At 43.8% G+C, this 23,364-nt stretch overlaps 1 protein-coding gene across 4 annotated transcripts in view; it reads left to right on the top strand.

The window, feature by feature from the left end:
• The window catches only part of prkg1b (protein kinase cGMP-dependent 1b), a 609,599-nt gene that overhangs the window by 113,855 nt on the left and 472,380 nt on the right, over positions 1-23,364 (top strand). The window lies entirely within an intron of this gene.

The raw sequence follows: 23,364 nt of genomic DNA on the forward strand, positions 1-23,364 counted from the left end.
CATTAAGCACAGCATGTTTAAGAAAATGCAACCTTTTTGATATAACAGATTCTGATTGCCATAAAAAAGATATAGAAAATACCGTCCAGGTCTCAGTAAGGAGAAATAAAAAAGAAAGCTAAAAAAAGTCACTATAAAACGCCAGAAATAGCGACGTCGAGTCCTGCTGTGCCTAACATTTTGGGCGTAAATTTACACCCATTCAGAACTTGCGTAAATGTAGGAAACTCTTTTTTTGTGTTGGGGCCTAGCCATGTTAATGAGATAAGTGGGGTTTCGATGAACGTAACTTGGCAGCGAAGCAAATGATTCCGAAAATTTGCGCATAGCGACATTTTGGTGTAAAACTTTCCAGGAAATTCCAGGCTGTTGTGCCCATCGTAACCATGTCAAAACACAGATGCAATTTTTTGATTTTATGTTAGTTTTTGGATCCCAGATAATCAAACCGGTCAGTATAAGAAGAAAAATAAAATAATTAAACATACATAGATGAGAAAATGATTTACAATTTTGATATGTGGGATACATCGCAATAGAAATGATTGTTAATTCTTTTGCTGCAACTGGGGTATAACAAGCTATGATGTGAACAATGAAAGTCTACGGTAATACTAAATTAATTATTTAGGACAATCACAACATCATTAATGTTACTACATAGAGTATCAAAACATTACTGCCAAATATCATTCAGCTGCATTAATAAATTATGGAACATTAGATCCTATACTGGGTCGCTGGGTCAAAATCCTGGAACTCCTTACCTAACAGCACTGTGGGAGAACCTTCACCACACAGACTGCAGCGGTTCAAGAAGGCGGCTCACCACCACCTTCTCAAGGGCAATTAGGGATGGGCAATAAATGCCGGCCTCGCCAGTGACGCCCACATCCCATAAACGAATTAAAAAAAAATACTCCTCAACTCTTAAACTTAGGGAATTAGGCCTTGATATTCTCAGACTCCTGCTCCGCCAACATAAGTGCAGCGGATCAGAATTCCTGGCTTCCCATGAAGGAACATGTCAACCCCACTCCAAATTGTGGTGTTGGGGTTATTATCAGAGTCAGGGCAGGCGACCCATACCTCTAAGGCTGCATGAGAGGTGGTCAGCCTGACAATGCACCAGAAATAAGTGCCATGCCACTCCAGTGGTGTAACAGAAGCCTGAGAAAGGCTGAAAAGCCAATTTTGCCTCCTGCTCCCTCGGGGATCAAATGTTTGCGGGTAATTGATCCCCTCTGGGATCGATTATCTTTGCCTCCAGTACATTTTGGAGCTTTTCCTGGGGTCTTAATAGAACTCATGCCAGCTTTTAGCTGACGCGAGTTCAGATGAGGCCTTACAAATGGCCTTACAAGCCCCTTACTCTTTAAACTGCATTTGTTACTATGGATTAATGAATCCAGTTTACAGGGTCACCAGCTGCTGGCAGACTACACCACCTGGAAGCTTAGTCCTTTACGGTAGAGATCAGAAGGCTGTTACCGAATCCAGCCTGTGACAACACTGCCAAGTAATGACTTTATTTCATTTCATATCAAAGGGCAGTAAACGACAGTTGAACATGGTTACAAGCTAATTAAAGGTGCAAGAAAGCACACTGGGGCAGAACTTGCATAGAGTGGCATGGCAACGATCGCTGCAGCTCCCGCAAAATAAATTAATGAATATACTTACTGTGGGCTCTGTGGCGTCGACTCGCGTGATTTTGAACTTTTAAAGAATTGTGCACCATCAACCCAGCCTCTGAACAGGGTAAACTGATGTGCATGGAAATGGTTGTGAGAATAGAAGACACGCCCACAAAATCTGTCAGGAGGAGAAGCCACGCCCACAAGCAGGCAAGCAGACTTCATTCATTTAAAGTTAGTATTCTGGAAGTCACTGTAAACAAAATTTTTTTTATATAAAAAGCCAAAGAAATAATTGAATTAAATTGAAGCGACAGAAGGGAAAAGTAAAAAAAAATAATTTTAAATTTTTTTTTAATGACCAAAAGAGTAATATGAGATTCCATATTTTTAAAATGTAATTTTTAGTTGTTTGCCGGTCAGAAAGAGTTATTGCGCTTTTAAAACTTAGCTTAGACCTGGTATTTTCAAGTGTATCTTTTGGTGGCGTAATTAGTTATGTTCCAGCTGGGCGGATGAGCAAGTTTGGGATTTTTCAGTGATTTCTATGCCCTTTAATTCGCAGCTGTCAAATCGACGAATCGATAGGAGCAAGTTCGTGACTTCCACATCATAAAAAACAGAGAGCGCTGTTGAGCTCTCCGTTATTTCAGGATCAAGTTCTGCCCCATTATATTTTTACTTCAACTGTATTGATTTATTCTGAATTTGATCCACAACAAAATATCAGAGGATTTTGTAACTAAACCAAGCACTTCACAGAACATCAAACTAATATTACTTCTGAATGTAACCTGACTTATTTAAAAATTATTTTAAAGTATTTTTTTCACTTTCCATATGAGTCCATATTTAAGGCGATTGGCAAAAGAACCAAAGGTGACATGAGGAAAAATGTTTTTACGCAGCGAGTGATTATGATCTGGAATGCACTGCCTGAGGGGGTGGTGGAAACCAATTCGATCGTGGCTCTCAAAAAGAAATTGGATAAATACTTGAAGGGAAAAAAAATTGCAGGGCTACGGGGAAAGAGCGGGGGAATGAGACTAACTGGATTACTCTTACAAAGAGCCGGCACGGGCGTAATGGGCCGAATGGCCTCCTTCTGTGCTGTAACCATTCTATGATTCTATGGGCTCGATTTTAAAAGTAAAAAATGGGTGGGTTGGGGGCGGGGGGCATTGAAAATTGCTACTATTTCAGACCCGCCCCCAACCTGCCTCCATTTCCGGTTTTCACGGGGGCGGGATGAGGGGCAAGTGGCCAACCTGCTCCCAGGAGGCAGGTCGGGCCTTAAAACCTATCAAGGAGGCTTCAGGCCTGATTTCAACCCCGGGGGGCCAGGAATCCCGAACCTTCGTGAAAGGAGGCGAGAAGGCCTGAGATTAACAGGTAGGTGCCCAGAAAGGCACAGCTTGTGGGTCCGGAGGAGTAGAAGTGCTTCCTCCAGGCCCAACAAGCCTACCTGCACTGATCAACGCCCACCCCGGATCACGGAGCTCCGACCCCCGATTACGATCCTCCGACCCCGACCCCGATCCTCCGACCCTGACCCCGACCCCGATTCTCCGACCTCGATCCTCCCCCTCAACAAGTGCAGACCCCCGTGACTGGCCCCCGATCCCATCCCCCATGACTCGCGACCCCATGTGCCCACCTGTGCCCACCCATGCCCCTTGCCCACCCATGCCTCTTGCCCACCCCTGCCCCTTGCCCACTCATGCCCCCCCGTCGATACAAACAAAGACTTACCTGCAGACTTACCTGCAGACGTCCTCTCCCTGGCTGGTCTCCTGTCCGACTGAGACCAGCCTGTCAATCAGCTGGTCAGTCGGACAGAAAGCTGACAAAAAATAATAAAAGACGTCCTTACGTCAAAATCGTAAGGACGTCCGGGAAACCCGTACTAATGGGTTTCCCAACCTCAAATTGACCCCCCCCTTCCCCTTCTCGGCTCCGTTTTAAAATTGAGCCCTATGATTCTATGAGTCTTACAAAGAGCACAGCAGCATAACCATTTAATTAGGAGTATTAGTATTCTCAGGCAATACTACTTTCTGTTTTGTGAATGTACTTCAGCGTAACATCAACTGATTGTCAAACATCCGAGATGCTGTGTTTATTTTTGTGAAATGCTTCTAATTCTCTTTAATTAAACATAGTGCAGTGTATGAAATTCTGTGGGGACATCAGACCCTTTGGATTACTGAGGCAGATGAACAAGTTCTTTTGATAAACCACGCTAAGTAAACAGCTTATTGGTTTCCACAAAACAGAAACTTTACTCTTTTAATTTTTCAAAAGTCAATTTTAAGGTCAGCCTGACTATTTCTTTGGCACGAATATAGTTTTACGAACACATTTTGGGGCTGTTAGCGCATTGTCAAACACCTAAAGAGTTACAGAGTTTGGCACCAGGGCTCCAGTATTGGGCATGGGGGCCTGGGGTCTCCTCCAGCCTGATGAGCTCATTGCACTCCAATGCATTTGCTGTGGTAGGAGCCTGTGTAACAACAGTGCACAAGGCTCATTAAGGCCCCATTTAAAAAGGGAAAAATCTAAGCAGTGTCAAAATAGGCAGTGAAGGAAAGGCCAGATCTTATGGGACAAATATTTCTCTAGGTGGGGTGCCCTCTTCTTGTAATAGTGCTATCCAATCATGCTCCTCTCTTCTTTGACTCCAGCAGCCAATTCTTGGAAGGGATCTGCTGCGTTTCCTACATTATAACAGTGACTACAATTTTAAAATACTTCATTGTCTGTGAAGCGCTATGGAACGTCCTGAGGTCATGAAAGGCACTTTATTAAAGCAAGTTTTTCTTTCTTGTCTGAAGAAAGAAGTCCAATCCTTTGCACATGCATTGGATCTCTTGGTGCACTATTTGGAATTATAAACCTAGAGATTACTGTCACGATAATAGCGAATGAATGCTTAACAACACATTCGTATGACATTCTATTGACCAATACTTTAGCAGAGGTGTTAACCGATTTGAAATGAAATGAAAATAGCAGACAGAGGAATGTCATATGAACACATTAAGCATTCATATGCCATATTTTCTAGGCGCTAATCTTCTATATTGGGGACGGAATCCTGTGTCTAATGTTTTTGTTTACGCCAGGGTCAAGTATGTCGGGCCTCAGAAGGTGGGGAGTCAGCTGGCCAGGTGTGGATTGAGAAGTATGATGGGGAGAGTGCATCCAGATTCTAGGATGTCCAGAGGCCTGACGGAATAGGTTGTGCTGCTTTTAGAAAGTTGGAGGGAGTTACCGGTATTAGGATTATGGATAATGTTGCTATAATTTTAGTGATTTTCTTTTCTGTTATGTGACAAGTTTTATTTTATGGGTACATAGTGACGTGGATAAGAAACTGTCAAGGCAGCTACTTCTTACAGAGTTTTCTTTGCTAAATTATGACTGTGTAGATTTTTCTTTAGAAATGTGATTGAATGTAATTGAACAGAAAATTGAAATAGGGGAAATTGTTTTTTTGTAACATTATTGTAACAGAAGTAGAATATAACCAATTAAAATGGAGGAAAACACACAGATTTAACCAATGGAAGAATAAACTGGACACACAGACACAACAGTCAAAACATAGACAACAGGCTTGATATACAGAACAGACACACAAATTACTGTGATAAAGATGTTGGGGTTATCGAATTTTAAACTGTCTGTTGCAGTAGATTTAAAATCGAAATATAAGACTGAAACTGAGCAGCTTATTATTCTTGAGCAATCCTTTCCAACAGACGACTGTCAGACTTTTGGCATTCCAGAATTTTTTTATATGCTGGTCCAACAGGTGAAAACGATCTTTAGTAATTGTGAAACTCCTGTATGCAGATTACACTTTGTAAATGTTTCAAAAGTAAAGTTATTGGGAAGGTCACAGTTGACTTACAATCATCAATGACATTGGACAGTACCAAATACTTAACAACATGGATTCATAGAATCATTCGGCCCATCATGCCTATGCTGGCTCTTTAAAAGAGCTATCCAGTTAGTCCCACTTCCCCGCTCTTTCCCCATAGCCCTTCTCAAGTTTACATCCAATTCTCTTTGGAAAGTTATTATTGAATTTACTTCCACCAACATTTCAGGCAGTGCATTTCAGATCATAACAACTCGCTGTATAAAAAAAATGTCTCCTCATCTGCCCCTGGATCTTTTGCCAATTATCTTAAATCTGTGTCCTCTGGTTACCAACCCTGCTGCCAGTATAACAGTTTCTCATTATTTACTCTATCAAAACCCTTCATAATTTTGAACATCTCTATTAAATTTTCTGTTAACCTACTCTGCTGTAAGGAGAACAATCCCAGTTTCTCTAAACTCTCCATTCTCATTCATCATGAGAACGTTGCTATTTTTATATTAGTCACTATCAAAGACTTCAAACATGTCTCGAACTAACATTGGGAGTGCAGATTTTGCAGTTCTATTTAAAACAGTTCAACGCAATGGACGAGGTGCAGCTGGAACAGATGTGTTTCATTGTCAATCCGCATTTATTTCAATACTTTAAATTACTTACTGTCATGAACTGAATGAACTTTTGTGGAAGTAACTATTTGAAGAGTGATGGGTATGTAATGCTGCAATCCTACTCCTTTTTTTTAAGAATCATATGTATGTAAACCTAGTCGCAGAAATAGCTCCAGGTTTAATGCTTTATACTAATAAGGACATAATATAACTACTAACAAATCAAAGTGCAATACCTGTTTTTTGACAACAGGCCTGCACTCTGTTACATGTCAGCCTGGCAGTTTGCTAGGCTGACATGTAACAGACAACTTCTTGTTAAAATGAAAGTGTTCAGTTAGTCAGACAGGAGCAAGAGTCTGGCACCCCAAAGGTTTTAAACCTCAACCTTTGGGCACTATAGTCCTGATTTTGCCCGGCTCCACTGGTGGGTGGCGCAGAGCCTTGCTGGTGGCAATTCGTATCAGGCTGATTCCGTCCAGGTACGATTCGGATTGGCACAAATGAGACAGCGCTGCTGGCAAGCGAAACTCTGGTTTAAGTGGAGCCATTAATGTAATGAGGTGCCACGCTGAGTTTCACGACTTTTGGTGAAGCTCTGCTCCAGAGCTCACTTCACTCATGGCACAGGACAGCTCAATGGGCCTGGCCTGCTTCAGCCTAATCCTCAAAGCAAGGTTGCTGTTGTTTGAGTTGGAGGTGACCTGTGGTTATTTTTGGCAGTGAACATTTAACATTTAACATCTTGCATTTAACATCTTGCACAGCTTGTTTTCCCTCTGCCTTTCTACACTTTTGCTGAAGCCCTCAGTTTGCAAGGTGAGACATCGCAATTGCTGCTGCATTAAAAGTTACAGTTTATTAAGTTGGGGGGATGGGTTTTCCCATTGGACTGCATGAATTAAACAAGGAGGACAATTACAAGAGGGGCTAAAACTTTCAAGTTCAATGACCCCTCAGGCTGTGTACTCACTCTTGTCAATAAAAAGAAAGACTGACTTCCATTTATAGAGCGCCTTTCACAGCTTCAATATGTTCCAAAGTGTTTTTCAGCCAATTAAGTACTTTTTGAAGTGTAGTCATTGTTGGAATGTAGGAAACATGGCAGCCAATTTTTGTGCAGAGCATGGCCTCACAAACAGCAACGTGATAATGACCAAATAAACTGTTTTAGTGATGTTGGTTGTGGGATAAATATTGGCCAGGACAAACCCAAAGCTCCATATTTATAGACTGTGCCACTCCTACCTGGATATATGAGGGGAGGCCTACATGAGGTAGTGATCAAGCTATGATATCTACTGCAGTCTAACTTCAAGGACTGGGACGGCTCTTCCCGCAGGTCACAGTGACATTATGCAATGGGATCCTTCCAGGCCACCCCAGTTCTGAAGCCACTATGCAGTTAATCCCTCTATGATGCAAGTGACCGATGCCAAGTGTACCAGGCAAAACACTTTCTAAATGGAAAGGAGATACCAACGAGAGAGGGCGCAGAGCTTTAACCGGCTGGCGTGTTTCCCAAGAGTCATGGGTGTCAGAGATGGGAACAGACATCAATCCTAATGCATACATGAACCAAAAGGGAAGCCACTCCATAAATGTTCAGATGGTTTCTGACCACAGAAATTTGATCCTGAATGTTCATTCCCATTATCCCAGGAAGCGCCCATGATGCATTTATTATGCAGCAGTAGACGGTCCCTGCATTCTTTGAAGATCATGAGAAAATGAACAGAGAGATGCTGGGAGTCCAGGACATACCCCTTGGCTTGTGACTCCAAGGAGAAATCCCCACACAGCAGCAGAGCACAGATACATTTAAGCCCACGCCGCTACTCAAATTACTATGGAAGGACACTATAGGGATGCTGAAGGCAATGATTCCATTGTTTGGACTGTTAGGGTGGGTCTGGCTCTACAATCCAAGCAAGGTCTCTGAGACCATCATTGTCTCCTGCATTTTGCACAACTTTGCCATCCGATAAGGAGTGAGTAAGCAGCAGGATGACGAGGAGCCACAGACCCACAGGAAGAGGAAGAGCTGATGTACAGATGGAGAGACTGATGCAGAACTCCTCGATCAAGAACAACTCCCGGTGATGACTAGCTCCTGCCACTGACCCCTTTGTTTTTGCTATGAAAAGCCACACTTTGTTTCCCTTAAGAACATGCCACACATTCCCTCTACTGGACCTAAAATGCCTTTCTTCCCAGCTCTTGTTATCTTTCCATGACCCTAAATAACAAACACTGCCAACACTAAGGAGCAATATTTACATCAGTGACGTGCTCTATCACCGTGCTTCCCCTGGTGACCCTTGTGTGCTTTCCTGACTAAGTAATTTAATGTAATTCTGGTTACAGGCTGCTATTGGGTGCTGCCGCCCAGTAGAGGTGGTGGTGGCCTTGCACCTACGGGTGTAGGGTTGTAGGATGGCCCTACTACAACTCGAGCTACCCGCAATGCAGTGTTTAATACCACCTGCCCATTCTCTGCCAATTCATCAATCCTTTGAGGGGCCTGGGTGGAGCGGGGGATGTGAGGACACCCTGGGGGAAAATTTTAACTTTTGTTAATGGTGTAAAGCGGGCGATATCAGAATGGCTGTCCATTATGCACCTTGTCCGATTTAGTTTTACACTGTCGATAAAAGTTAAAATTAACCCCTCCTCCCCAACTCTGAGAGGATGTTGCCTCACCTGCTCTCCTTCCATAACCTAGCTGTTGGGCAGATGAGTGTGATCATTTTTGTCCGTATTTCTTATGGAGCTCGTCAAGCGTGGCACAAACCTAAGCTGGGAAGTGCCTCACTCTCTCTGAGGTACTTTATAAGCATTGTGCTCAGCTAGTGCCCTTTTGTACACACTCTTTCATCGTGCCTGGCACATTTTTCTTGAAGCTAGAGGTGGTAGCTGAGGAATAGCAAACCAATGCTGAGATGTCCAGGCTAAGGTGCTCCTTTGCTGTTGGGGCGGGGATGGGGGGAGGTGTAGATGGCTCTTAGTGGACTCAGCAGACATGGATGCCATGAATAGCCCTAGGAGCAATCCAGCCAATATTTTTTTTCCCTTTCAAATAATGTGGGTGCTGCGGGAATGCACGCAATTTAGGTGTCACGACTGTTTCCTAGACAACGGCCACCGAGCTGCACAATCTGGATACTACCTGAGCATTAATTGATAGCAAACCCTTGCTCTTCATGGAGGCCATGGGGTTAATATGAAAAGGTACCCATTTGAGCATCAGGGCTCTTCATATCACTTGAGGGAGCTATGCCACCTGGTGAAAGCTATGTGCCCTGTCCAGCTGATGCCACTTGCCACAGGTAAGGTGATGAAGGTGTTGCCCCTTGCAGACATAGAATTTGTCACTCCCCTGATCCATGGGCGCACTGCAGACTGCCTGATGTGGCAGGTGTCTCCTCTGGTGTCTACGGTGGCATGAAAGGTTCATGCTGCGGTCACCCTCACTTCAACGGGGAAGAGCCGTCTCTGACCCAGATGTTGTGTACGCATCATTGGGCAGTAGATGGCACAACTCTGGCAGCAGAGGTGAAGACGGGGCTCCTCTAATGGTCCCAGAGCAGTGACCGGTGCAGCCAAAATACCACAGGGGTTATTGCACCTGCATCTGTTGTTCCCTCACAAACTCCTCTGCTTCATCTCAATTATGCAGCACATTGAAGCCATCCTCGACTGTTTGTAAGGTGCCTCATCGAATCACGGCTCATCAAACCAGATAGGAATCGGACGCACGAGGTTCTGTGCCTGATTTTCGAACCCCACCCCACAGAGCGGGACCGTGCAAAATTTACCCTTTAATTAAAAGAGCTTTACAGAGTCAGTGAGCAATTTGACAGAGTTTCTGCAGAAAAGGTTTCTTCTTCCTCTCGATGACCTAATGTAATCATTGATCATATTGCTCGCAATTGTCACTTAATTTTGGGGGATTTGAAGAGTTCTTAGAACCCAAAGAAAAGGTCAGTGAGACACCCACAAAAAAAATCTGCATACGGTGACACCATTATTCCTGACCAGAATGGTGATGATTGGGTAATTCCCCTGTCAATCACGCCTCAAGACTGGGATTGATTTTATGCGCATAATTTGTATTATGTAACTATCCTCCACTCACCGCATTTTGCTGGAGAAATCACTGTGATTTTATCAGGAGACATTGGTGCAGTTTCTAGTCATAAGTTGTGTTTGCTGTAGTTTGCAGAGACTCTTTTTAAATAGTCTCTGTAGACTGTTTGCTGTAGTGTGCTGTTTAAACAGACTCTGTTTGCCGAGTAAATAGACTTTGTTTGCTGTAAAATACATTGTTTGCTGTGAGTCCTGCCGTAAGCCCCGCCCCACCATCAACTCATTGGCTGACACAGTTGACACTGCAAAAAAAATGAACTGCCGAGTCATATAGTAAGTAGGTGTGTGTGCCTCCCAAACATGTAGCCACAGGGTCTGGTCCTTGGGTTGCCTGTTACTCAAAAGCACATATCATAGCTCCTTCTTGTATATATTCTATACTATTGAACTATATTTTGTACAGGCTTTGATAAAAGTAAAGAACGCCAGGGGTTACAAATCCTATTACAGGCCTGTTAATGTAAAAGATAAGGATGCTCAGTGCAAATCCAAGTCCCAGCTCTATCCGATTGAAGATTACTATAGTTTACTTCTGATGACAGAGTGAATTAGCAGCACTGAAGACCACAGTGAACTTGCATGATACTATTGGAGCCGCTTGAGTTGAGGCTGGAGCTTAAACATGTGCACAGTACATGGATTATTCACAAGTCCCGTCTGAAATTCTGATCAGGCGTCAGGATAGAGAACAGGTGGATTTCCGACTGGGCCCGGAAATGGAGACAGGATTCTACCCTCCGCAAAGCGCCACCTTAAATTCCGGTGGCGGGTGGGGCGAGAGTGGGTGAGTTTTCCACCCGTGCCCCACTTCTTGGGGAGTTCTTGGGTTACCCTGGGAATTATGCCCATTACGCCACCCAATAGGTCCAGCAGAAACCCATCGTTGTTTCCTTTTCTGCAATTATTGGTTAGGTCTTCTTAGAAGTACATTGCTTCCATGTAATAGTATTATAGGTTTAATACTGAGGTTATTTTTCTGATGTCTCAACAATCATTCCATTACGTAAATGAGATATTGTGACTGCTGTTGGTCTCAGTCAGAAACTTTGTGATTGACAAGTAGATATCAGGTCCACTGTCATATTAATAAATCTATTTGGACTTTAACAAAGCAAAAAATAATTACCAAAGGCTTTTATGTAATGTCACCCTGACTTCCTGTTGGCTGAATACATAGCTCCTCTGGATAAACCACGTTACTTGGCGTACCACAGGCTGCATGGAGCTCACAGCCTGTGGTATGCTCATTAAAAAATATCTGGAAATAAGAAGCTGGCATCAGTAAAAGTGACCATGAAGCTGTCGGATTGTCGTAAAAGCCCACCTGGTTCACTGATGTCCTTTAGGGAAGGAAACTGTCCATGCTCACCCGGTCCGGCCTGTATGTGACTCCAGTCCCATGCCAATGTGGTTGACTCTTAAATGCCCTCTGATGTGATTTAGCAAGCCACTCAGTTGTATCACAATTGTATCATCACCTTCTCAGGGCATCTAGAGTTGTGCAATAAATGCTGGCCTTGCCAGTGATGCCCGCATCCTGAGAATTATTATTCATAATAATAATTTAAAAATTCAACTTATCTGGGCCTCTTTTGGCCATGATCCCGCTTGCCACTAGCTTTCGCTGGCAGCTCCAGCACTGTGACCAGCACTGTGATCGGCAGTTAAAATCACATCGGAGTCCGGATGATGTCATTGGACCCCATCATTTAAATATTGACGAGGCACCCATCTGCCTGTGGCAGGCGCCTTCCCAGCAACTGGAATTGGCAGGGTTAAAATGGCAATGGGCAGCAACACAGCGGGAATCGGTCAACTGCCACTTTAACCATCCACTCGCTCCATTCCCGCCGGGTGGGCAGGATTAAAATCAAACCTATAATATCAAGGGCCTCTGCAGTTTCCTCCCTGAACTGCTTCAGGATCTTGGGATGTATTCCCTCAGGCCCCGAGGCTTTGTGATCCCTTAGCTTAACTAATTTATCTAAAATTTTCCATCACAATATTGCTCATCTCGCTCTCAATCACTTCAGAATCTCTGATATCGTTCTCTTTAGTAAAGACCGATGTGAAGTATTCATTAAATAGCTCTGCCATTTTTCGATTATCCTCTACAAACTGACAATCCTTGCCTCTCAGGATCCCATCTCAATCTGAACAATTCTCTTTTTACTGAAATATTTGTAACATATCTTAAAAAAAAAATTCCTTATAATCCCTCTTAACCTTCCTTATCTCACTCTTAACCTCTTCTTATTTTTTCATATTCTCCTTTAATTTTTTCATTATTATTATATTTAAGAGTCCTCACAGGCACCCTTCTTTAATGTTCATTGGTTTCTAAGCCTCTTTTATTTATCCATGACATCCTAAAGTAACTGGTAGTTTTAAAATGGAATATACTTATTCTGTACCTTTGCGGTGTCTTTTCCAAAAACATTCCACTGTTGCTCTACAGTCCTGTGTGTCAATTTCTCCTTCCAACTATCCTTAGCTAGCTTGCTCCTCATCTTTCTAGTTTTTGTACTAACTTTTCCCTCTTAAATAATATCATATTGTGATCACGACATCCAAGGTGCTCACCCTTATTTAGCTCATCTACCTGATTTATTTCATTACTCATAACCAGATCTGGCAACGCCTCCGTACCTTCTCACCATCTTGTCGAATAAACAAATATTAGGACGTTAGGGATCATTTGACTTGATGCTCTTGGCTCGTCCTGCGTTTCTGACGTGCGCTCCCAGCGGGCGAGGCTCCCTGTCGGAACCACAAAGTCAGAAAATTGTCCAGATTCTGTAAATGGAATTTTGACTTTCCATCGAAAAATAAAAGATTTATATTGTCACAATCCGTTCCTTGAAATTACTTGCATAAACTACTTTTACTTGGCTCCTAAATGGCACTGTAACAGTACACTGCTTAGTGTGCTTTTTATTGTTTGGGTTTACATGCTGTTTGTGGTATTTGGCTTCTTTTGCTGTCGAATACAATTAATAATACTGGCTTGGAGCATTATGGAAACATTTTGGGCCAGAAATTGCTTTTAAAATAGCGGTGAGCCTAACAGCGCTCACCGTTATTAATGGCAAAATGGAAGAGCAGGTTCCAGTGACCGCACATGCGCAGTTAAACGAAGAAATCCGGAACTTGCTCTTCCTGGTTTGCCGGTGATTTGAATACTTCACGAAAGGGAACTTGCTGGCTGCAATTCACAGTTAAAAGAAGTTGCCGTCAAAAAGAACACAGTAACTTATTGAGCAACTTTAAATCTAACGAGCGGTGAGTTGCTGGTTCACCACTCGGAGCAGTTTACAGCCCATTCTGATAAATGATACAGGTGTCATTGTGGGATTTGAGTTTTGTCTGGATAGAGCTGCAGAATTAGAACAACTCCTGAAAGGATGGGCACTTTATGGCAAAATACTTTATTATATAGTCTCAACCATATCATTCATGAAGCCTCTTAAACATTAGTATAATTCTTCTTACCAGCGTTGCACAGTGTTAACATCCCTCTCCTACCTCCACAGTACTGTATGTTTCAGGTGAGGGGGTGGTGCAGACGGCCACACTAGCGAATGTTCAGCCAACACCAGACATGGGCTCCGTTATTGACCCTCCAGCTTCATTGACTCAGTGGGGATCAACACCACTTTTTGTAACAACAACAACAACAACAACAACAACAACAGCTTGCATTTATATAGCACCTTGAACATAGTAAAACATCCCACAGGAAAGATTTTCAAACAAAATTTGACACCGAGCCACATAAGGAGATATTAGGACAGGTGACCAAAAGCTTAGTCAATGAGGTAACATTTAAGGAGCATCTTAAAGGAGGAGAGAGAGGTAGAGAGGTGGATAAGTTTAGGGAGGGAATTCCAGAACTTAGGGCTTAGGCAGCTGAAAGCATGGTCGCCAATGGTCGAGTGATTGAAATCGGGTACGCGCAAGAGGCACGAATTGGAGGACAGCAGAGATCTCAGATGCTTGTAGGGCTGGAGGAGGGAGGGACGAGGCCATGGAGGGATTTGAAAACAAGGATGAGAATTTTAAAATCGAGGTGTTCCTGGCCAATGTGGGTCAGCGAGTTCAAAGGTGATGGGTGAATGGGTCTTGGTGTGAGTTAGGATACGGGCAGCGGAGTTTTGGATGAGCTCAAGTTTAGGGAGGGTGGAGGATGGGAGACTGGCTAGAAGAGCATTGGAATAGTCAAGTCTGGAGGTAACAAAAGCATGGATGACGGTTTCAGCAGCAGATGAGCTGAGGCAGGGGCAGAAGTGGGCGATGTTATGGAGGTGGAAGTAGGCGGTCTTGGTGATGGAACGGATATGTGGCCAGGAAGAGGGCTGGAGTCAGTGGCTAGGGAACCGAGTTTGCTGCAGGGACCGAAGTCTATGGCTTCGGTCTTCCCAATATTTTGTTGGAGGAAGTTTTTGTCTCTCCAGTACTGGATGTCGGACAAGTAGTGTGACAAATCAGAGACTGTGGAGGGATCGAGGGAGATGAGGTAGAGCTGGGTGTCGTCAGCGTACATGTGGAACCTGATGATGTGTTTTCGGATGATGCCGCTGAGGGGCAGCATGTAGATGAGAAATGGAAGGGGGTCAAGGATTGATCCTTAATGTTAATGGTGCGGGAGTGGGAAGAGAATCCATTGAAGGTGATTCTCTGGCTACGACTGGATAGATAAGAATGGAATTATCTGTCCTCGTTATCTGGATAGCTGCCTGCAGCTGTCTGCTGTGGCAGGGTGACATGTGACCTGAAGTATTAGCTCTCCCAGCCAATGTGTCAGCAGTGCTTTTAAGTGTCAGCTTGTATGTTTTGGAGTCAGACAAATTGTCAAACGTTTTATTTTTAAAAAAAGGAATTCAGGCCTTGGAGATGGTGCATAGAAGATTTACTAGAATGGTACCAGGGATGAGGAACTTCAATTATGTGGAGAAACTGGGATTGTTCTCCTTTGAGCAGAGAAGTTAAGGGGAGATTTCATAAAGGTGTTCAAAATTATGCAGGGTTTTGATAGAGCATCTAAGGAGAAACCGTTTACACTGGCAGGAGGGTCGGTAAACAGACAACACAGGTTTAAAATAGTTGTTGAAAGAACCAGCGGGGAGATGAGGAGCAATGTTTTTACTCAGTGAGTTGTCATGATCTGGAATGCACTGCCTGATAGAGTGGTGGAAGCAGATTCAACAGTAACTTTCAAAAGGGAATTAGATAAATACTTGAATAGGAAAAAATTGCAGGGCTATGGGGAAAGAGCAGGGGAGTGGGACTAATTGGATAGCTTTTTCACAGAGCCGGGACAGACACGATGGGCCGAATGGCTGCTTTCTGTTCTGTATGATTCAATGGCCTTCCATCAAGAGGCAAAAGATTTATTTCATCACAGTCTATACTGTCATGGCAGATATGGACCGAGCTACTTCCTGACCCAATGGAAACTTTTGTGTCCATTGCTGGCACAAGCTGTGCGAGTGGAGCCATGCAGCGACTGCCTCGAAATTCCCACTTCTGCTCATGTGAATAAATATGTACCGCTTCAAATGCCCTTGTACAGGGAACAAGCCGAGTCAGCACATCCAAAATAAGGGATGTGCACTCTTAAAGGTAAGTGGCTGCATATGGGGACAAATATTTCTTACAACTTTTATCAAGCTTCAAAATTAATTTCAAATATTTCTTCACCTTGTTCAAGGCTCGGGGGGTGGGGGTGGGGGCGGCCGGTGTGGGTGGAGAGAAGTGTTGGGCATAAATGTAGTATAAGGAAATGCAATGTGGAGGCCCAAAACACATTCTGTGGACAAGTAAAGGAGTGTTGCAACATCCAATCCCCTGTTTCAGGAATGGTTAAATGGAAATGCAGCTGCTTGAGGTGGGTGCGAGGATATTTCCCCAATTTTGGCTCTTCAGAGCACTTTCTCCAGAGGACTCCAAGGCACTGCTTCCAAGCCACAGGGGTAAGATGCTACCTGTGGGAGCTGTTTGCAGACGGAAAGGAATTTGACAAGGAAACAACACTCAGAAGTGCTGTGTATCTCGTGAATGGTTGTTTCCTGCAAAGTGTAGCCTCTTCCACATACACTCTTCACCCATTCAAACCCGCACACAACCTTACAGCTCAGTCTTTGTATCACATGCATACCTGTACCTGAGGAGAGCACACCTTCAAGATGCACTGTAGAATTGTAAACCTTGTCACATCTTTCAAGGCCCTAACACCTCAAGTTATTTTAGACCAACCTAGCTCCATGATGCACGGTCACCTATTGACACTCAGGTTGATGTGCAGGTTCTCCTTCAACTTCAAATTTCTTGAGACAACTTTTCTGCTGGTACAACAAGGTACCACCTTGCTGTCGGCACTTACTGCCCATCCCCAGTTTCCCTGAGAAGATGGTGGTGGGCTACTTCTTGAACTGTCCAGAAAACAGGCACAGCGAGGTTCAATTTTGCTCGCTACTTATTTTTGAAGAACTAATAAAGAAGCATTTACTTGGGGAAACCTCTTTCCAAATTCTTTCAGTGGAGCTGGGCACCCCACCCTTTCTCCACTTCCACACCCAACGTCGGTGTAATTTCTAATTCATGGGAGCAATGCCACGGGAGATCTGATAGTATAGTTAAAAGTCTTGAGACATGTTTGTCACATTTTGGATGTCACACTGTCATCTATGTAGATTTCTGTGTCACAGTTAAAAAGCCTGAAGAAAGAGAAAGAAAGGCAATCATTTCCAATGTTCAGAACAATATTCCCATCAACAGAGAATGGGGGTTAAATTGGATAAGGCCACAAACTGGGCGTGGGTTAGTCGTGGATCGCGATACCCGAGCCCGGTTTGGGGCCTTATCCAATATCCAATTCTGTCGCAGGCAGGACAAGACATTTGTCCAGCCTCAGCACTCACCTCAGCCAGGCGTTGAAATCCTGCATTGACACAAGGATTCAACGACATTCGCACTTTCCACCAGCAGGGGGAGCCCGAATCTCTTAAAGTCCATCTGACAGCCCGCCAAAATCTCTTAAAGGTAGCCGGTACCTGTAATTTGCTAAAAATAACAGTCTGCTGTCTGCACGGAGTGTGAACGGAGATCAGACATCGCACACGTAAAACACAGATGCAGGTCTCATCCTGATGTTTACAAACTGTTGAGTTATTTTAAAACGTTGAATAAAGGTTGCGCACCACTAAATCCCACATCCTCCAATCTGCATGCTACACCTCACCAATCTGCCGGTCTGAGTTGGTACCAGGCTTCCTATATCCGCAGCAGTGGGAGGGGGGGTGGCAAAAGGCCCTCCAGACATATGCTCAAAAGGTAGTGGGAGGCAGCAGGGGACACAATCAGTCAATGCCAGGTGCATAGCACCACAAACATGGATGCAGTGCAGGAAGAAGTTCAATGCTTTGACATGAGTGGTCAAGGTGAGTGAGGTCAACTGTCAAGTGGCGTCTCCTACCAACTGCAGTACTAGCCGCATCTACTGCACCACGTACTACACCCCCATCACCCACATATCAACAAACTCTTTTAATCAGTACTCAACTCTTCCAATCAGATGCTTCCTCTCACCCTTACACATTACCACTGTTGCAAGTCACACAATCATAACTCACAGGCCACACATACTGGCAGCTATTCAACCATGACAGACATATCACTCACCCAGACACATGTCCCGTTTTCTTGTAGGAGAAGGTGGCGCGTAACAGAAGGCAGCAAGTGGCAGTGGCATTTAGCCCCTTGAGCCTGTTTCGCCATTCAATTAAATCATGGTTGATCTGTGGCCTAACTCCATATACTCACATTATCCCTTACTACCCCTGGTTCACAGAAATCTATCAATCTCAGATTTAAAATTCACAAGTGAACTAGCATCAACTGCTGTTTGCAGAAGAGCGTTCCAAACTTCTCCCACCCTTTGTGTGTAGAAGCATTTCCTCACTTCACCCTACACGTCCTGGCTCTAAATGTTAGGCTATGACCCCTCGTCCTAGTATTAAAGTATAGGAGACCTCCGAAAACAGTTACAAATGCATCAGCAGCCAGAAGCAATAATCCAGTAATCCAGCAACTAACCTGTAAATCCTGCACAGTCCCTTTAAATACCGCCGGTGGGGGGCCCTCCAGGCACTCTCAGACATGTTTAGATGGTCGCGGCTAAGACAGTGCGTTAAGTCCCAAAACGGTGTCTATCACTTTAAATCAGCGTTGCACACTGATCAAACACATTTTCTCCCTACTTTACACGATGCCGGCGTTTGTTATTTGTGCATGCGCTAAACCCTTTACCAAGATGGCGTCCGGTGCACATAACATAGAAGCGTGCGCATCCAAGACGCCATCTTGGAACTCCGGGAGGCTGCGTAGCGCCGAAACAATGGGCGCTACATGGCCCAATTTCTAGCCCAATATGTTTTACTTCACTTCAGCAGTCATGTTTTTAAAAAAAAAGTACGAAAAAAAGAAAACAGTTTGACCTCCGATTGAGCCAGGGACTTGCCAAAGAATGATTAGCCTCTAATTGGCTCAGGGAGGCAGAGCAAATACACCGTTAGGTCTTAAAGGGGCAACCTAAATTATACACAGCTTAACTTTGGAATCACAAACAGATGAGAGAGGCCCTCTGTTCATCAGGCTCATCCTTCCATAGACACCTGTGATCCCTCCCTATTTAATTGCCTCTTGAACGATTCCAGAGGTTTTGTCCTCAGTACCCGACCTGGAAGATCATTTCTAGGTATTGATCACTCTTTGTGTGAAGAAACAAGAGCCCTGAACTTGCCTTTTACCAGTTTGTATGTTTATCCCCTTGTCCTTCAGTCATGATTTAACCTGACACAGTGCACAGAATAATAAGTTGTGAGTTAAATGGTATTATGCTCCTGTTCTTATTAAACAGTCTATCCTCTGACTTACCTTCACCACCATAGATCTGCTTATTAAAAAAAATAAAAATATGCCTTTAAATTTGAAAAAAGAAAAATTTTAAAGGGTATGGAGAAAGGGCAGGGGAATGGAACTGATTGGATAGCTCTTACAGAGAGCTGGCACAGTCACGATGGGCTGAATTACCACCTCCTGTGCTGTAAAATTCTACCATTCTATTGGTACAGTAGAATTAAATCATTGGTTTTAGGGATTTTTCAGAAATGTACTAAGCATGGGCATTCCATTCTTTACCCATGGTCGCACACAAAGGTTGCTGAGTGTTACAGTTTCAGCTACACTTTATGGTAAAATACACGAACCTATGAACTAAAACATACGTGATTACTGGGCTTGTCGTTGTGGTGGTAGTTCTATCTTGAAGTAAAATCCAATATAAGCTTATATTTGCCGTATCTTTTTTTCACTTTAAAATAAGGCATGTGGCAACCCCCCTAATTGAAGGGAGCCCACAGGTGCGAATGGGGAGGTGGGCAGAGGAATAATGGAACTCATTAACATTGTTGAAAATGCTCTCCTTCCTTTAAGATGAAAACAAATATAAACACAAGCTACCTGGATCATGTAAAGGACATCCAGGAGCATGTGGCACTTGTCAAACAGTGCCATGTATACTCTGTATCAACAATGTGCTGCAATGTGTGTACAATCTGTGGCGCAACATGATACTCTAATTATACATTTGTAAACAAAATATTACATTACGAAGTTAACAGTTCCTCTTATAGGCTTGGCTGTATTAAGTAAATACATTTGAATGCAGGAAGAATATGCTTTCAGTCTATTTTCTTTTTACATAGGCCCCTCGAGCCTGTTCTACCATTCAATTAGATCTGTATCTTAAACTCCATTCCGTAGAGTGTTGTACAGTCCAGTTTTTATTCATCCTATTGACCAATTCAGTAGTCTCTGTCATAGGGTTAGGGCACCAACAAGCCATGAATGGAATTCTCTAATATGGAGAGAAAGACTTGCATTTATATAGCGCCTTTCCCGACCTCAGGATGTCCCAAAGTGCTTTACAGCCAATGAAGTATTTTTGAAATGTAGTCACTGTTGTAATGTAGGAAGGTCTCTGAAATATAAACAGAATATGATTCTAAGTAACTCATGTTGCAATTATTTTGGTACCCTGGCCTTCTAACTCTGAATCATTTAGTCACCTACATTGCCTAATTCTCTCTGGCATTGTAGCAATTGGAGAGAAATCCTCCATCAGCAACAGTCCATATTCACTGACCGCATAGACCTGCTGATGAGAACTGATGCCTTGCCACTGCCACACAAAACAGGTGAACCCTAGCGAATTTCTCATAACAAGGCTCCTAATCACTGTTCCTATCTGCAACAGAAGATGTATCCTTAGAAAGTTCCAGGACATTTTGTTAAAGAAATAACTTGTAATTATATAGCACCTTTCAGGATGTTCTAAAGTGCTTCATAGACACTGAAGTATAGTTACTGTTGTTTTGTAGACAAACACAGCAAAAGTCCCACAAACAGCAATAAGATAAAGGACCAGTTAATCTGTTGTTTTTTTTTGGAGATGTTGATTGAGTGATAATTATTGGCCCAAACATTAGGATACTCCCCTGTTCTTCTTTGAATAATGTCACGGATACTTCACATCCATCTGAGAGGACAGACAGGACCTTGATTTAATATCTCAATTGAAAGATGACATTTCTGATGAAGCCACACTCCCTCACTACTGCACTGAAGATCCATGACCTGACATACGAACAATGACGGACAGGAAAAGACCCACAGGTCCATCCAGCCCGTTCCACACAATCGTGATAGCTTGTGTATATATATATATGTGTATGTTTGTATATATACACTCCCCACCCCATCCAAAACCATGTGATCTCCTGGGAGAGGCGAAAAACCAGATGAAAACCCAATCCAATTTGGGGGGAAAAGATCTGGGAAATTCTTCTCCGACCCCTTTGGCGATCAAAACTAGTCCAGGAGATCACTTTGGCCTTGATAATTCTAGTCTCTGAGGCGAGAGTCTCACCGCTGGGCTAAGTTGACATTTAGCTTTTTTTAAATCAATAAGTTGAAGGATCAAATAGAAATACAGTTAAATAGACGGGAAGTGGGGGGGGGGGGGGTGGGGGAGTGAAATTCTTTACTCCATAATTAACGACCTCCCAACAAAATCACACATCTCAAAACCATGTATTAGAGCAATTTCATTGGTAGGTCATTAATTTCGGCGATAGATTGGCATTCTCTCACTTTTTTGGTAAAAGATAAAAATGAGCCCCAGGTTTCTTAGCGTTACTGCAGTTCCCTTTCAGTGTTTCCAGTGGTAATTTTTATTGTCGGTACCTTTCCCCTAGTAATGGTGCCCTAGTACTTGCAGAGTCTCTCCGTGATACATAAAGGCCTTCCCCTCACTTCCCATTCTCCCACTCCCAATAAGTCTACATGTATGTATGCTTTGCTAATACATTGGAGGAGAGAGGAAGTGTGATATCTACTTGCTTCTGACGCGTTACTTTAATCTGCAAATATTTGTACAAGTTCTTACATCGTGCGGATTAGAAATCAATAGTAAACTGAAAAAAACGAAAAACACTAAAAGGCCAATTTTAACTCCCCTCCCCCACCCGGCGGGAATGTTGCAAATGGGGGTGGGGGTGGGGCGGGGTAAGATGGGGGGAGGTTTCGTGCTGAGTTGCCACCCCTCCCCACATTTTAACTTGCATGGGAAGGCCATTTGCCTCAGAGGAGCCAGGAGCCTAACTTAAATGGCAGTGTCGCGTCCCCATAATGTCACGCCATTTTAACCGCGGGCACGACTACGGCCCGCACCGTCATCGGGCGCCAGCAAAGGCGACAGCAGGGATCCAGGCCCAGGTAAGTCTGCTTTTTCAAATATTTTAATTTTCTTTGTGCTCCTTCTGACCTCACAAGGAACCCTTGGGCTCCCGCCCCCCCCCCCCCCCGCCCCCGCCCCGGGCTTCCCCCATCTCCCGATCACAGACTTGTTGACCACCTCCCCCTCCCACCCCCCCAATCCATACTTACCTTGCCAGCAAGCTTTCCTGTGGGTCCCCGGCAGCAGCCTGACTCCCCCCACCCCCACCAATTTTGACTGATGGCATTTCCACCAGGGCAAGTAAATGAGGCACAGGAGTTAAAATCTCGAGGGCCTCACTCTCCGGTGAGCCGGACAGTTTGCCACCCATTTGGACCCTGCACCCCCGATTCCCACCGCGAGTTAAAATTGGCTCTTAATTGTCAGTGCTGGCTCAGTGGTAGCACTCTTGCCTTTGAGTCAGAACATTTTGGTTTGAAATCTCCCACAGAATTAATCACATAATCTAGGCTGATATTTCAATACTGAGGGAATGCTGCACTGTTGGAGCTGGAGTCTTTCAGATGAGACGTTTAGTCGAGGCCCCATCTGCCCGCTCAGGTAGCCGTAAAAGATCCCACGGCACTATTCGAAGAACAGCAGGGGATATTGACTGGTGTCCTGGTCAATATTTATCCCTCAACCATATGTGTCTCATTGATGTTTGTGGGACCTTGCTGTGCGCAAATTGGCTGCCGTATTTTCTACATTGCAACAGTGACAACACTTCAAAAGCACTTCATTGGCTGTAAAATGTTTTGCAACATCCTGAGGTCGTGAAAGACATTATATAAATGCAAGAGCTTTCTTGCTTATTAGTCACAGAAATAACTAGGATAGAAGGGATGAGTAACAGCAGTCCATATTATTTTTAGGCCAGAATGTAGGGTCTATGTTGGTTCAGGGGGCCAGTCACTAAATGGAAATAAAGCTAGAGGCAGATAGATAAAGGAGTGGAGGAGTGGGGGCCCATTAGAGAAATATAAAGATGTAGGAGTTGAAATTTACCTTGGGCCGTACTGCAAAATGGCGACAGCAAATCGATGGCTCCTTTTACACCCCGCCCAATTTTCATTGACTTCAATGGAAACGAAAATCAGGCAGTGTGTAACACCTGCTGCTGATTCACTATCGCTATTTTGTACTTCTGCCCAAGACCAATTTACCCCACACAGAACCTAGAGATACAAAGATACAAATAGATATGTGGTTTGCTTTATAAAGACCTGGGGTAACAGT

The sequence above is a fragment of the Heptranchias perlo genome, chromosome 21 (genome assembly GCF_035084215.1).
Source record: "Heptranchias perlo isolate sHepPer1 chromosome 21, sHepPer1.hap1, whole genome shotgun sequence".
Classification (NCBI taxonomy): domain Eukaryota; kingdom Metazoa; phylum Chordata; class Chondrichthyes; order Hexanchiformes; family Hexanchidae; genus Heptranchias; species Heptranchias perlo.